Genomic DNA, 17,218 nt, shown 5'->3' with positions numbered 1-17,218 from the left:
AGAGTTGCACAAGAAATCATTATTCCATTAAGTTAATACCCCATTCGTATGCTCCCAGATTTTAGAATTTATTTTTAAAAAATATTTTATTTATTAATTTGAGAGAGTGAGAGAGAGAGCACAAGCAGGGGAAGAGGCAGAGGGAGAAGCAGACTCCCCGCTGAACAGGGAGCCCGACATGGGGCTTGATCCCAGGACCCTGGGATTATGACCTGAGCCAAAGGCAGACACTTAACCCTCTGAGATTCCCATGTGCCCCCAGATTTTAGAATTTAAACAAGAATGCAGTCAAGGGATGAATTTAGCCATATGTATTTTTTGCTTGGTTTTTAAAAGCTAAAATAATTTATGCTACCTGTTGTACTGAACTTTGATCACAATATATTTAAACTGCTGGCAAGTAAAGTCCCTTAAAATTACAATAGCAGCAAATATTGGCTCACCATCTAAAATTAGTATTATTGGGGGGTACTAAACATGGTCTCTTTATTTTATGACTTTTGAAACTAGAAACTAATTGTTTATAATTTATTTCGAAAATATTTACTCAATGTAACTACTGTTGCAAATGGACTTTAATCTATTTGGCCACATACAACCCTTAAGATTCTTTTTGTCAGAACAGTAACCATGGAAAAGTTTGAGGTGGGTGAAGGTTGTCCATTTCCCCACACTTTGATGACAGATTGTAATAAGAGCAAGTTTTAGACAAAATTTTACCACTTATACAGACATTTATTAAACATGTATTTGCAAGCAAGGACAAAACAGTTCATACTACAAAATAAAAAAGCTAGCTCTTTGTTAAATGCGGGAAGGACTTCTGATATATTTCAGCCATAAGTATCTTGAACACCACTAATTTTCCCAATGATATCTGATTAATGATTATGATGATGAGCAAGTCATTAATTTTACCAATGAAAATATTTTCCTGATACTCACTTTGCTGATTAGGAAGGCATCTGGGTTTGATGAGACATGAAAGGCAGAAGTACTTTGATGCAACTGGGGCACAGAAAGATTAAGTGATTCCCCTAAAGTCACATAACTAGCAGGTGGCCCAGCTTGTCTAATTCTGCATCCCATGTTCTTCCTCTTAATCCCTCTGAACTACCTGTATTGATAAATTCTCTAGAAGCAAGTTGATCTACTGCTTTGAGGGTAGAACTAAAAAGAAGAGGCTGAAATCGCACCTGCAGAAGAGAGAAAAGAAAATCTGATGCAAGAAACTGCTTAGAGTATTAACTGTAGAATGCAGAAAGCTATCCCAACTAAAGACATCTATTTTTAAAAAGGTAATGTCAGATTGCCACTTATCTTGATGGTCATAGGGTAGAGGTGTTCTGGTTTAAAAAAAATCCTGATTAATATAGATTCACAATAAAATCTGTACCCTGATTTCTCATTTAAAGGGAATCAGACACCAGCAAAATAAACATGACATGAACGCTGAATTGAATTGACTTAAATATTTTCTTATTGCTATCCTGAAAAAAATCACATGATATTGGGCTCTTCAAGATATTATGATACTGGTGGAGCATAATTGTTCTTGTTAATAGAAACAAAATACTAATGATTTTTCTAGAAACTCATTTCTAAGATACCAGAAGGTATCTTTGGAATAAAAATGATTAGTATCATCTCAGTTCTGGCTATACAGACCTGAGATGAAATTCAAAGTGCAACTTCTGAAAATTCTGGACTCAAAGGAAAGTTTTTATACTTCAAACTCAGCTAGATGAACATATTCCATTTATCCCCCCTTCCACTTCAATTTTCTTTTCTTTTACTTCACCAGTCTATTCACTGTGTTTAAAACCAAACTTACCATTTCCTTCACTCCCCTTCCCCTGCAACTTTCCCAAGTCTGATGTGCCATGTTCTCTAGTCCACTTAGGTGTGAATCTGTAGGCCGTTTTCTCTCACTTTTTTTTTTAATATATATATTTTTAAAAATTTTATTTATTTATTTGACAGAGAGAGACACAGCAAGAGAGGGAACACAAGCAGGGGGAGTGGGAGAGGGAGAAGCAGGCTTTCCGCTGAGCAGGGAGCCCGATGTGGGGCTTGATCCCAGGATCCTGGGATCATGACCTGAGCCCAAGGCAGACACTTAATGACTGAGCCACCCAGGCACCCCCAATTTCTCTTACTTCTAAATATAGTCATCAAATACTAATGATTCTACTTCTAACATTTTTCAGACATTGCTTTCTTTACATTCCCACTTTCAAAAACTCTGTATTAGTTTGTATTTCATCATGCCAGAAGTGGTTGTCTGTTGACTTTGTTAACCAGAATCTATCCACCACTTTTTCCATTAAGAGCATTCATGTTTTCCTTGGAATACCATCTCTCTCCCACTCTGCGCATGGGATATTCATGGGTGTGGTAGATTGTTTGTTTCAGTGGTCTCTATATTATATCCTTTAGTATGTAACTTTGGGATTTCTCCTATAAAGTTGAAATTTATGTCCCTAACCTAAGTGATTTTCTTTGGCCAATAGAATTATGAGAAAGTGAATCAAAGCTTCAAGAAGTTTGCAGTGTTTCTGATTCTTCTTTGGCACTCCTGCTATGCGCTATGGAAGCCCTTGAGAAGGACCAGAGCCTTCCTACAGCCAACCTCCAGCAGACCCCAGGCATGTGAGCAATAATGCTTATCATTGTAGGCTTTTGAAGCTCTTTCGTTCTTTGTTACACAGCGTTACTGCTGCAATGAATAATGGATATTATAGGGTTCAGGGCAGGCTGCCTCAAAATATGCTTTGGCATATTGATTTTTTTAAAAGATTTTATTTATTTATTTGAGAGAGAGAGAAAGAACGAGTGGGGGTAGCATCAGAGGGAGAAGCAGATTCCCTGCAGAGCAGGGAGCCCAATGCAGGACTGGATCCCAGGCCCCTGGGATCATGACCTCAGCCGAAGGCAGAGGCTTCACGGACTGAGCCACCCAGGTGCCCAGCATATTGATTATTCTGAGTCAAAGTTACTTAAACAGCTGGTACCAGAAGGACACCCTGACCATCCTTTGCCCCCCTGAAAGCAGGAAATAAATTCCTCTTGTGAAGGCTACCCTCCCTGCACCCAGAAGGTGCCTCCAGAAAGCATCCTTATTGTCAGAGGTAGGAAATTCAGGTCTGAGAAAGCTGTATAAACAGGCCCTGTTACTGCTTCATTAATGTGCTACCCCAAACCCCAACTTCTTTATATTGTCGATTCTTCACAAGTTTATTGTTTGTCTAAAAGGTATAAAAGCTGCCTGCTTTGGTTACTTCTTTGAGTCTCATTTTTATGAGTTCCCATACGTATGAAATTACATTTTTCTCCTGTTGGTTTGTATTATGTCAGTTTAATTATTAGATCAGCCAAGAACATAGAAGGGAAAAAAGGAAAAATTTTCCTCCCTAAAATTTTCCTCACCAACAGTTTCTATTCTCTTGCAGCCCAGAGCATATGCTCTGGACCCAAGCACAGGGTTTATTTTGAGCTGCACATGTTAATCATGCTTTCTAAAAATAAACTCATTTCTGAGTTTAGAAAGAGAATCTCATTCTGCTGGACTTGATGTAAATAGAAAGTAAGATTGGAGTCACTGGGGAACATCATGTCTTGCAAATAAAACCATTAGAGGGGAAAGCTGAGAGAGAGATGGAGTCCAGAGTCCTGCTGAACCCCTCAATCCAGCTATGCCTGACTTTTTAGCTATGGGAGTTACTAATTCTCTTTTCCGAAAATCTAACTTGAGTCGTCATTTCATCCCATCAAAAGAACTTAAAGTTTTGTCCAGATTGCACTGCTGCTAAGTTATACTTCCTAAAATACTATTTTGATTGTGTCACTTTTAGAAAACTATTGCTCTTCATTTTCTTTCAGATTAGTTCATCAGTCAAAGCCCTCCTAGCATCTGACTCTGTTTTTCATTAGGGTTGATTTCTTCTGATTCTTCTTTCTTTCTTTCTTTTTCTTTTTTTTTTTTAAGATTTTTTAAAAAATTTATTTTTGAGAGAGAGAGAAAGAGAGAGTGAGCATGAGTGGGGGGAGGGGCAGAGGGAGAAGCATACTCCCCGCTGAGCAGGGAGCCTGATGCTGGACTGGATCCCAGGACCTTGAGATCATGACCAGAGCCAAAGGCAGATGTTTAACCAACTGAGCCACCCAGGTGCCCTTCTCTCCTTTTTTTTTTTTTTTAGGTTTTTTTTTTTTTTTTTTGAGAGAGAGAGAGACTCTTTTCTTTCTTATACTTTGCAACCATTTAATATCTTTTCCTTTTTGCTTTTGTTTCCATGGCTCCCTTTGCCTGGAAAGCCATCCTCTTCTGTATGAGCCAGAGCCTAACTACTTTAATAAACAATCCCAACATTTCAAGAGCTCGATACAATAAAAGTTTAATGTTTGCTTATATCACAATTCTTAATGAAAGTGGTAAGGAGGGAGGCGGTTGACTGCATGCAGACATTTAGGTACCCAGATCTTTCCATTTTATAACACCAATGTCTTTGATTTGTGAGCTCTAGGGTTGTTGAGAAAGAAGAAGAAAAAAAAAAAAAAGGAGCAGAAAATCTAAGTGGAGATTGACTTCAGGGGCTGAGCCTGGGAGTAGCCTACATTCCTTTGACTCGTGTCCCATGGGCCATAACTAGTCACATGACCCCACATGGCCTCACATCTCCCCATCAAGATTGAAAAGGTAAAAATACTGTCTTCCTTTGTGTTCAGGTGGAAAAAAAAAAAAGGTTAGTGACCTTACAGCCCTGACCCTGCCATATCCACCATCATCTCCATCTGGTAAATCCTCCCAATTAAATATGATTTTCCATATTCTCTTTGATTTGTAGAGTGGATTTTCTTTGTGTTTACCTTAGTCTCCTTTTAGGTTCATTCATTCAATCAGGAACATATGAAAGCACACATTTATTGAATGCCACAGATATAAAGGTGGATATGACCTGCTCCCTACCCACAAGAGCTGTCTTAGGAGAGACACAGAGATAAACAATTGTAATCTCATGTAAAACGTGCAGCTATAAAGGTATTTACAAACTGCTGATAAATCATACAGGAAATAAGTTTCTTGATGGTAAGGACTAATTCTTATTTGTCTGTTTATCTCCACAAGTACAAAGAATTACATGTGTAGAGGGGAGTCTTGCACTTGCTAAACGTTCAGTGATTTTGTTGAGTCCAAGTGAGTAAGTGATCTAATAAAGGAAGAATGAATGGGTTCATAAGGACTTTGAGATATACAGAGGTGGAGTATAGAGGGACCTATACAGATAGGGGGGGTTTTGTTTTTTCGTAATTAAATATCAAAAAACATATACAAAAAGACTAAGTGAGAGTTTTAGATATGTACAAAAGATAAAATGCAAAGTCAAAAAGTCTTAAAGAATACAGGTTTCCCCCACTATTCAAAAATAGCATATTCCTATGAGTGACATAGAAGCAATAATTATTAATTTATATGCAAAAAATTTTGAGCATTCCCCAACCCCCAAAAATAACCTCTCTTAGGCTTATTTGATACCTTAGGACACACCTTGCTAAAGGATGCACAAAATAAATTGTGATAAAGCACAGATGCTCACAGACACAGTTCAAATCTATAGGACTTGATGGTGAGCTGCTGTGTGGATCCCTGGGGAAGGAACTTGGGGAGCTCTCTAGCTGCATGGGGTGTGCACCTGTTCAATCAGCTCGCTGCAAAACAATGCTATTTTCGCTTTTCACCTTTCATCATAAAAGTGAAAATCCTTTTCTGATTTCTTTCAGTTAGTGAAAACAAGTACTGATGTTGGGTCTTTTATAAAAGCCAAGTGGCCTAATGCAAACACAAAAAGTGGGGGGAAACCTGCATTGGCAACGTGCCTCCATCTGTGATCTGTGAAGAGATAAATCTACAAAGCAGTAAAAACCTCTTTGTAAAATTGCACTTTTTAGGATTTTGACTTTCTCTTCATTATACTTAGTTACAATGTTTACTGTCAGTTGGTAGGAGAAGTAACAACTTAGGAAAGTTATAAATAATCAGGGGAACGCATGCAATGGAATGTTGTTTTTGCCTGGAAGTTCTATGTCCTGCATGAAATTTTAAGAGAGAGTGCTGAGCTCTCATTTACCTATCAAAAGCTTTTACTCAAATGTGTATTGGAGGCACTTGAGGAACATGTTCAAAATAACTTGCTCCCATAGAAGATTTCATGAATCGGTCACTGGAAGGTAGAGCCCAAATCGAGAACAAGCGGTTTACTGCACCCACCTCCTAAAAGTTCTGTCTTCCTGTATTAGTTTCCTTTTGCTGGCATAACAAATTACCACAAATTTAGTGGCTTAACACAGCACAGATTTATTACCTTACCCTTCCAGAAGTCCAAAAACAAGTAAATTTCGCTGGGCTAACATCAAGGATGTTGACAGGCGTGGGCGCCTCTAGGGAGAGATCTCTTTCCTCGCCTATTTCATCCTCTAAAAATTGCCTTCATTTCTTGGTTCATGGCCTCTTCAACCACTCCATTCTGCTTCTGTCTTCGCATCTACTAATGAGTTGGATCCTTCTCCTTACTTCTTATAAGGAAGGACCTTTGTGATTACATTGGGCTCATCTGGAATCCAGAATCCACTGCTCTTAATTTAATCATTTCTGCAATAATTTTACCACATAAATTAACATATGTACACGTTCTGTGGATTAGGACAGGGACATCTTTGGGAAGCCATTATTTAGCCTACTGCATTTCCTTCACATGTAATTTTTAAAATATGAGGATTAATTTACATTTGTGAAGAGTAAATGAGAAATGCATGTGAATAAAACATTTATCATAGGATCTGGTGCATAATCAGTAGCAAAGAAATGTTAGCCATTATGCTTATAAAGTATCTTTTTTAATAGAATTCTGATGAGTGCAGCATTGTTTTGTCTTACTGCCACATTTGTCTTGTGTATGGTTAAGTGTTCAGTGAATACTTACTACATGAGTGAATAAATGCTGAATATCTACAGTGGGTGCTTATCTACTTTTCCTTATATTCCATTGTTTCCTTCTATTCCATCATCACATGAGCCTATTTCTTATTGATATAGATATACATACTACTGTTTCTGTTTCTCTGGAGAACCTTCTTAATATATACTGAAAATTTAGAATTCTGTTAGAATCCTGGTGGTACTTGCTTCTCAACGAGCTGGCCAGGCTAGAAGTGTGCCCTCTTATTTCATACTCCCCACTTGTATGATCTTTCTTTTGACTTGAATCAAGAGTAAAACAGCAATTACAGCTATAGAAAGTAAATAATGCAGATTTTGTTCCTGAATATGAAGCTATAGAATTCTTGTTTTGAAAGCTGTCAGAATTATAAAGATCCAATAATTAGAGTTAAGTAATGCATTTCCCTGAAACATAGTTCTAGGAGGGTGGATGCTTGTGAATAAACCTATTCATGCCTAATTCAGTTTCCTGCTCCATCTAGAATCATCTAGAATCACTCCATCATTAGACCAACCAGTGGTTTAATTCTTTTTTTATTTTCTTTACCAGTGGTCTAATTCTTGATTTTAGCAGGAAAATGACATTAAATATGACAGCTTTAAAATATGTACATTTATAAATGAGGGAGCACAGTCATGTATTGGCTAGCACTTTAGCCTGACGAGAAGTTACGGCTCTTAAATCTCTCTCAAGTGGGAAAAAGAGGAGGCTGGAGGGGTAGGGGCTTATTTTCTTGTTCCTTATCTTGCCCATCCAATACTAAATACATGCTCATTAGCATGCTGTGATACAGCATTGTCTATCTACATTACTCCTCCCCTACCTCGCATTTTTTCTTTCTTACCTATCCCATTAGTTTTAAGATGTGGATTCTCAATGGATACATTATTTCTTGGTTAAAGTAAAAAGATATACGAGATCACAAAATAGAGTAGTAGATGGTTTTTCCTTTTGCGGATCATCTCTACCTTCCAGGCAGAGAGAAGAGCAGAAACAAAGCCTGGAGGGAAAGCCTGGAGGGAGAAGAGCTTGAAGATTCGGCATGTTTGGAATGCAATGTTATGAGTGAGTGGGAGGGTGGTGTGAGATGGTGGGGAGGGGGCAGCAATCTGTGGCCACGTCAGGCAGGGCATTGGAACCCAGGATAAGGACTTGATTTTTTATTTTAGCATCAAAAAGGGGCCAGGACACGCCTGGGTGGCTCAGTCGTTAAGCGTCTGCCTTTGGCGTAGGTCATGATCCCAGGGTCCTGGGATGGAGCCACGCATCTCATCGGGCTCCCTGCTCCACGGGAAGCCTGCTTTTCCTTCTCCCACTCCCCCTGCTTGTGTTCCCTTTCTTGCTGTGTCTCTCTCTGTCAAATAAATAAATAAAATCTTAAAAAAAAAAAAAAAAGAGGCCAGGGAGGGGTTGTAAGCAGGGGAGTGGAGTGATTGTTTACATTTGTGGCAAAGGGATTGGTGAGTGGTTCTGTGGATCCCAGTTAAGAGGTTACTGTGCTCTTGTAGGTGAGAGATGATGACCGCCCAGAAACAGATGTAGTGGGGATGGAAGGAAATGAATGGATTCTCAATATATATATTTTTAGAGATAGAATTGACAGGGTTTGCCAACTGTCTTAGTCCATTCAGGCTGCCATAACAAAATACCATGGATCGGGTAGCTTATAAACAACAGAAATTTATTTCTCACAGTTTTGGAGGTGGGAAGTCCAAGATGGGAGTACCAGGACAGTCAGATGAGATCTCTGTTCCAGGTTACAGACTTCTCATTTTATCCTCACATGGTGGAAGGGACAAGAGATCCTTCTGGAGCCTCTTAAATAAAGGCACAAATCCCATTTATGAGAGGTCCACCCTTATGACTAAAGCACTTCCCAAAGGCCCCATCTCCTAATACCATCACATTAGGTTGGGATTTCAATAAATGAATTTTGTGGAGGGAGGAGGCCACAAACATTCAGACCACAGCATTAATAGATTAGATGTGGAAGTAACATCTCACTCGAATATTGATAGAAGCTATGGCTCATTAAGTGGTTGAAAATATGGTCACTTTACAGTCATGAAATAGCCATGGAATAGTTTGTGGAAAAATCTGTCATTTCTTGTCACTTCTACCTTGAACCGTTAAGATTTTCTCTGGTGTGGATTCTAAGTCTGTAAGACTGGTTCAATGAGTCATTCTACTCTTAAATAACATGTGACATTATTTAAACAGCAGTTACTGAGATTAGTGTTCTCTTCACACAGGAAGAAAGTCATTCTCTTGTGTTGTAAACTCCCCATTGATTTAATGCAGGACTGGAAGCTATAAAGGGTGAAGTAGGGAGGGAGGAAGGGTAGAGAGAGAGTATCTGATGAACTGGAGGCCAGTGAGTCAGGCCTACCGAAATGCCTTTTTTTCATTAAGTATTAGTGTTTTTAACTGAAGAGTGGGCCACTTCTGCGGGCCCAGAGGATTCGGGAGGATTTGGGATGCAGTGTGTTTTTGTTGTTGTTGTTGTTGTTGTTTTTAAGATTTACCCATTTATATGAGAGAGGGAGAGGGAGCAGGGGGAGGGGCAGAGGAAGAGAATCTTTCAGACACCCCACTGAGCACAGAGCCCGATGCAGGGCTTATTCCCAGGACCCTGAGACCATGACTTGAGCTGAAACCGAGAGTCCAATGCTCAACCGATAGAGCCACCCACGCTCCCTGGGATGCAGTATTTTTGAGTGCATCAAACCAGAGTTCTTCAGGGTCTCAGTCCTTTCTATTTTTTTTTTATAATTTTTTTTTTAAAGATTTTATTTATTTATTTGAGAGAGAGAGAATGAGAGACAGAGAGCACGAGAGGGAAGAGGGCAGAGGGAGAAGCAGACTCCCTGCTGAGCAGGGAGCCCGATGTGGGGCTCGATCCCGGGACTCCAGGATCATGACCTGAGCCGAAGGCAGTTGCTTAACCAACTGAGCCACCCAGGCGCCCCTATTTTTTTTTTTAATATTTTATTTATTTGAGAGAGAGAGAGAACAAGCAGTGGGGAGGGGCAGAGGGAGAGAGAGAGAGAGAAGCAGACTCCCTGCTGAGCAGGGAGCCCCATGTGGGGCTCAATCCTAGAACCTGGAGATCATAACCTGACCAAAGGCAGACGCTTAACCAGCTGAGCCACCCAGACACCCCCTTCTCAGTCCTTTCTAATCAGGGAATAGTTAGATTTACCAGGATTGAGGATATAATCTCCTCTGTACCTCTGACACCCTCATAATTAAGTCCTGGGCATCATCCTTAGTCTTGACTCCCTTTGGCATAAGAATGCCTAATGTATTCCAAAATTTTTGTTATTTTCTCTGTGTATACCAAAAGGTCTTTCACAAAATCAACAAACATTGATGAATAAAAAAATTTTCAATAAAGTAGAGATTGATGGATAATCCCTCAAATTATAAACTATCCTATCTCAGCCCCCAAACCAGTATCATGATTATTGGGAAGCACTAGAGGTATTTCATTTCATTTCAAAAAGAAGATAAGAAAAGGCACCTGGGTGGCTCAATCGGTTAGGTGCCAGACTCTTGATTTCTGTTCAGGTCATGATTTCAGGGTCATGGGATTGAGCCCCATGTTGAGCCCTGGAGTGGCTCCGTGCTCAGTGCTGAGTCTGCTTGAAATTCTCCCCACCCTCCGCCCTGCTCACGTGCACACACACGTGCTCTCTAAAATAAGTAACTGAAATCTTAAAAAAAAAACAACAACAACAAGACAAGAAAGCTTTTAAATAGGGTATGTGAAGGGAAGACCCTTGTTTCATCTCTAATGAGGAAACCTGGACAAAGAGGCAAAAAAGCAATCGTATTTGTGTTTAGAGCTTTTGAAGAACTGTGGACATAAAGAACATTGAGTAAACTGAACTTGAGAAAGTGGTGAACCACAGAGAACCTGGGCAGCACATCAGAGAGACCTGCAGCCATTTCTAGCCCTAGGGGCAGTTGCCTTGGAAGCCGGGTGAGCAGAGAAGTCTACCAGGGCAAGGAGAAACCAACTGAACTTTTTAGTGGCTGTACACAAGCTGGTATATAGCCCAAACTCAGAGCTAATCATTCCTGTCCAGTTTGCCACCATGGACTTTTGCTAAGTAAGCAGCAGTACCTCTTAAGAGGATTATGCATTGTTGGTGGAAAATGCAAATTGTTACAACCTGTAAAGAAGACAATTTAGTAATAATTGTCAAAATCACAAATGCCTGTATCTTTTGACTCCGTAATACAATTTTGGGGAATTTATCCTATAGCTATACTTGTATACCTGGTAAATGATCTATAGGTACATTATTCTTTGCAACATAGTTTGTAATAGGGAAAAATGTAAATATTATAAATGTAGGGAATTGATCAATTAAATTATGTTCTGTCATGCAATATAATGTGACATGTCCATATAAAAACGAGGAAGCACTATATGTATTAATGTGGAAAGATCTCCCAAGATACATTAAGTGAGAAAAAAAGCAAGGTACAGGATAATGTGTATGGTATGGTACCTTTATTTGATTGTAGAAGTATAAAGAATGTCTGGAAAGATATACAAGAAGCAGTAGTGGTTACTTGTTGGGGTTATTTGTGGGGAGGGGTAATGTTGGGAACTGGGTGGATGATGGACTGGGGTAAGAGAATTTTCATGGCTTATTTAAAATTTGTTATGCTATATATCACATCTTAAAAATTTAAATTAAAATTCATAGTTGAATTACAAGGAAGTCAAGGAAAGCCCAGCCATCAAAAATGAAGAGGAAAACAAATAACACATTAAGTGGGAGTTGGAAATGTAGTTGCCTTTGGAGGCAGGACGGGAGCTTCCCTAATCTTGGTAATTATGGGCTTGAATTTAAGTGTTTATCTAAAAGGTGGGAAGTTGAAACCGAGATCCTGCATTAAATTGGAATCCTCAAAGGGCTACATGCTAAGTGAAAAGGCAAAGAAAATGCCTATTGTTGCTCGAAGAGTAGATCTTAAAAGTTCTCATCAATTGTACCTATGTGGTGATGGATGTTAACTAGACTTATTGTCGTGATCATTTTGTAATATATACATATAGCAAATCATTATCCTGGACACCTGGAACTAATATGTTCTATGGCAATTGTATCTCAAAAGAAGAAGAAGGAGAAGGAAGAAAAGGAAAATAAAGAAAGAAAAAAAAAATTTATCCACAAGTACAAGCAGGTAGGTGATAAGGAAGCTTTTGTATCTCAACCTGGCTCTGGGTATGAGAAAAATACTTTCCTAACAGGGTGCCTGGGTGGCTTGGTCGTTAAGCGTCTGCCTTCGGCTCAGGTCATGGTCCCAGGGTCCTGGAATAGAGCCTCGCATAGGACTCCCTGCTCAGCGGGAAACCTGCTTCTCCCTCTCCCACTCCCCCTGCTGGTGTTCCTCTCTCGCTGTGTCTCTCTCTGTCAAAGAAATAAAATCTTTAAAAAAAAAACCCAAAATACTTTCCTAAGGATTTATAACTATTGACCTGACTTTACTTGGGTTTAGGTTTCAAATATGTACCCATAAGAATGGCTAAAATTTAAAAGAATAAGACAAGGTTGTCCATTATTGCCATTATTATTTAACATTTTACTGGAGTCAAGAGAAGAATAAATAAATAAACATAAAAATTGAAAAGGAAAGGAAGACTAATTGCAGATATTATTATATATCTAGAAACATAAGAAATCACCTAAAGAAACTATTTTGTACAACAATTTAGTAAGGTAGCAGGTAAAAAATAGTGAAAAGAAATGCATAATTTTCCTATATATGAACAAGTAATTTTTTTTCTATGCAAATATATGTAGAAGTAGTTTGAAGAAACAATAGAAAAAAATATTTTGAGAAGATGGAAAGAAGACACAAATAAATGAACAACCTCCTAGGGAATGTAAATGAATTAAGCTTGCCAGTTGAAAGACAGATTATCTGTTTGGATTAAAACCACTAAAACAAAAATAAACTAAAATTACAAAAAAAAAACCTGTAAGCTGTTTATGAGAGACATGCTTAAAACATAAGGACCTAGGAAGTTTGGAAGTAAAAACATGTAAAGTATGTTAGCTAAGAATGAACCAGTAGAAAGCTAATGTCGCTATATCAATATGAAACAAAGTAAGGGAAAATTTATTAAGAATAAAAGGGCCATTTGATAAAATATAAGTTCAATCATGATAAAAAACTTTTAGTAACCAGAAGAAGGGAACATCTTAAACCCGTTAAAGGGTGTGTACAATACAATCTGCAGTAAATATTACAATACATGTTGAAGTCTTGGAAGTATTGCCTTTAATTTCCTTTCTAATATCACTTCTATCCAAAATTAAATTCTAGTTATTAGAATGGCAAAATTTGGGGGTGCCTGGCTGGTTCAGTCAGTAGAGCATGGGACTCTTGATCTCAGGGTTCTGAGTTTAAGCTCCACGTTGGGTGTAGAGATACTTAAAAATAATAAAATCTTAAAAATAAAAAAGAATGGTAAAATTGGGAAAAGACAAAAGTTATAAAGATTGAATAGGAGGTACAAAAGTTATTATTATTAGCAGATAAAGATTGCCTGTGTGAAAAAATCCACAGGAATGCTGGGACAAAGTATTAGAAATAAGATCTCATAAAGTTTACTGTAAATGAGATAGATAATAAAAACTCAGTTGCTTTTGAGCACCTGGAGGGCTTAGTCAGTTAAGCATCCAACTCTTGATTTCAGCTCAGGTCATGATTGTGGGGTCTTGAAATCAAGCCTGGGTGGTGAGCTCTGCACTCAGTGGGGAGTCTGCTTGAGATTTTCTCTTTCCGGCTCCCTCTGCACCTCCCCCCCTGCACTCACTCTCTCTCAAATAAATCAATAAATTAAAAAAAAAACAAAACTTGGACCGCATGGGACTCGCTGGACCTTGGCTTCTGGGCTGCTGTCGGTCGATTTCTTTCTCCAGGGAGAAAAATGGCATCTGTTGCAGTTGATCCACAACCGAGTGTGGTGACTCGGGTAGCCCATCTTGGTGAGCTCCACATCCGACCTCATCTCCTCGGCTTATATCAGTACAAAGGATCGGTACTTGTGCTTGAAGTCTGCATGAGAGATGGCAGAGAAGGGTGTGAAGACCATCACTTCCGTGGCTGTGACGAGTGCTCTGCCTATCATCCAGAAGCTAGAGCCACAAATTGCCGTTGCCAGTACCTCTGCTTGTAAGGGGCTAGATAGGATTGAAGAGAAACTGCCTATTCTGAATCAGGCAACACACCAGGTTGTTGCCAATGCCAGAGGTGCTATGACCAGGGCAAAAGATGATGTGACAGCTACTGTGACTGGGGCCAAGGATTCCATGGCCAGCACCACCACTGGCAATGTGGAGAAGACCAAGTCTGTGGTCAGTGGCAGCATTAACACAGTCTTGGGAAGTGGGATGATGCAGCTGGTGAGCAGTGGAGTGGAGCATGTGCTCACCAAATCAGAGTTGCCGGTGGACCAGTACCTCCCTCTCACTGAGAAAGAACTAGAAAAAGAAGCAAAAAAAGTTGAAGGGTTTGAGATGGTTCAGAAGCCAAGTTACTACACTAGACTGGGATCCCTGTCTATCAAGCTCCACTAAACGTGCCTACCAGCAGGCTTCCAACAGGAGTAAGGAAGCCAAGCAAAAAAGCAAAGAGACCATTTCTCAGCTCCATTCCCTGTTAATCTGATTGAATTTGCCAGGAAGAATGTGCATAGTGCCAACTGGAAAATTCAAGGTGCTCAGGATAAGTTCTCTGTCTCCTGGGTGGAGTGGAAGAGAAGCATTGGCCATGATGATACAGATGAATCCCACTGTGCTGAACACATTGAGTCACGTCCTCTTGCTATTGCCCACAACCTGACTTAGCAGCTCCAGACCACGTGCCACACCCTGCTGTCCAATATCCAAGGTTACCACAGAACATCCAAGATCAGGCCAGTCACTTGGGGGTGATGGCTGGTGACATCGACTCACGGTTCTGCAATGTTGCCTCCTTTAAGGAAGTGTCTGACGGCCTCCTCACTTCCAGCAAGGGGCAGCTGCAGAACATGAGGGAGTCTTTAGATGATGTGATGGATTATCTTGTTAACAACACGCCTCTCAACTGGCTGGTAGGTCCCTTTTATCCTCAGCTGGCTGAGTCTCAGCATGCTCAGGACCAAGGTGCACAGGACACAAGCAGTCCAGAGGCCCAGCAGCCTGAGCACAGAACACGTTCAAGCTGTCCTTGTCACCACTCCATGGTGTGGCCAGCTGGAGGAAACTTTCTGTGATGTTGAAATTAACCTGCTAGACGATTCTGAATTGGGGAAGCAGCTAGCTAGAGAAAAGGTCCTCAGTTGTAGTCATTTCTAACTGGATTAAGAGCTTTACAATTTTTGGCATTAGCAGATGAGTTTTGTTGTTTCCCTGGAGGTATGAGAAGAATGATAGGTTGGTCAGAGTCTAGCCAGGACTCCCAGAAAGTTTCAGTGCATTTACCATTGTTGCTGTTTGTTTGTATTGAATAAGAACATCTTCATGTGGGTTGTGGTGTGGGCTGGCGTCTGCTCCGGTCTGGTCTGAGCCGGCTTCATCTCACTGGTTTGTCTCACAAAGCATGACTCTACAACTTCAGTTTTTTGAATTTTTCATGAAGGAATGAGCCCTATAGATACATTTGGGTTTATTGTGTTGCATTATAGCTATAGTGTTTTAAGTATGATAATGGGTAACATTGTCCAGCTTTTGTGCAGCTGACTACAATGTGTCAATAATGCTGGGCATAAAGTTCAAAGGGCAGAATGGTGGGGTGTAAGAGTGGAAGGGTGTAGACAAGGGCTAGATATTGTTTTCTTGTATTGCTTTATATGTCTATTCCAATGGTGCTAATTAAGTGCCTCATATAACATTAAAGAATACATGTAACTGGGTGCTGATAAATTCTGGAAGCCATATGTCTGGAACACCTGGGTGGCTTTTTTTGTTTTCTTAAGGCTCTGGTTTTTCCTGATGGAATGACCATGGCCGTTCTATCACAGGCTACTCAGTCTCAGTTTCATTAAAATTTGTTTAATTAATAATATGTTAACAAATAAGTAAACTCACAGATAAGGTGAAGAGCTTAGTTTAAAGCCATGCTGTGTTGCAACCTCCAGAATTCACATCCTGTAATACATAATGCTATGACAGTGATTCTCGCCTAGCTGCAAAATCAGATTAACATTTATAAAATGCATTTTAGAATAAAACCAGAAGATGGCAATAGAGTAACATAAATCTAAACAGTAGAGACATTTTTATGTAGTTTTATGTAGGCTTTGTCCTTCAATATGCTTATATCGACTACTCCAAACTTTGTCTCAAAATACCTGCAAATAGCTTGTTATGCAAGTGGGCTGAAATGCATTCTTTAAAAAAAAGAAAGAGAAAAGAAAGTCAGTAACAAAACCTTATGGCGTATCAGCATTCTCTTGTTCTGTGCAAAAGAATATCCAGGATCCTTTCTGAGCCAGGCAAGTTTTCATTTCAAAAAGTCTGTAAGAACACGAGAGGGAAGACTCTCTGGAGAAAGCACACTGGAGAGCAATCAAGAGACTTGCATGTAATTGCTTTCACTTTAATTTCTAATTTTTTTTTAAGTATTTTATTTATTCATTTGAAACACAGAGATAGAGAGAGAGAGCATGAGCAGGGAGAGAGGCAGGAGAAGGAGAAGCAGGCTCACTGCTGAGCCAGGAGCCCGATGTGGGGCTCAATCCCAGGACCCTGGAATCATGACCTGAGCTGAAGGCAGATGCTTAACCCTCTGAGCCACCCAGGCGCCCGCTTTCACCTTGATTTCTGAGGTGTAATATAACATAAACGATATGTACTTGGGCTTGCCAAAAGATTTGGGTTCCATCCTGATTTTACCATCTACAGGCTCTGTGATTATGGGCAAGTTTTTCTTTCTGAAGCTTAATTTTCTCTTCTGTTAAATAGGAGGAATAGTAGCTGTTATCTTGTGGTGATATTGTAAGGATTAGATGAAATAACATTTAGCTCAGTGTCTGGCATGTGATAGGAAGCTAAAAAATGCTAGCTATTATTCCTCCCGCTAAATTTGGATGGAAGAAACTTGCCTTGTACAGTTGACCTTTGAACAACACAGGTTTGAACTGCACAGGTCAATTTATGTGTGGATTTTTCCCAATAAATACAGTACAGTACTGTAAGTGTATTTTCCTTATGATT

The 17,218-nt window shown here is 39.6% G+C and overlaps 1 protein-coding gene and 1 pseudogene across 1 annotated transcript in view; both read left to right on the top strand.

Annotated features, from left to right (window-relative positions):
* CPS1 (carbamoyl-phosphate synthase 1) overlaps positions 1-17,218 on the top strand; it is a 357,074-nt gene that overhangs the window by 15,415 nt on the left and 324,441 nt on the right. The window lies entirely within an intron of this gene.
* Positions 13,873-16,624, top strand: LOC118012085 (annotated as a pseudogene).

This window comes from Mirounga leonina, unplaced genomic scaffold, assembly GCF_011800145.1.
Source record: "Mirounga leonina isolate KUSES-001 unplaced genomic scaffold, KU_Mleo_1.0 Mir_151, whole genome shotgun sequence".
NCBI lineage: Eukaryota > Metazoa > Chordata > Mammalia > Carnivora > Phocidae > Mirounga > Mirounga leonina.
This window is presented reverse-complemented; position numbering and strand designations above follow the sequence as displayed.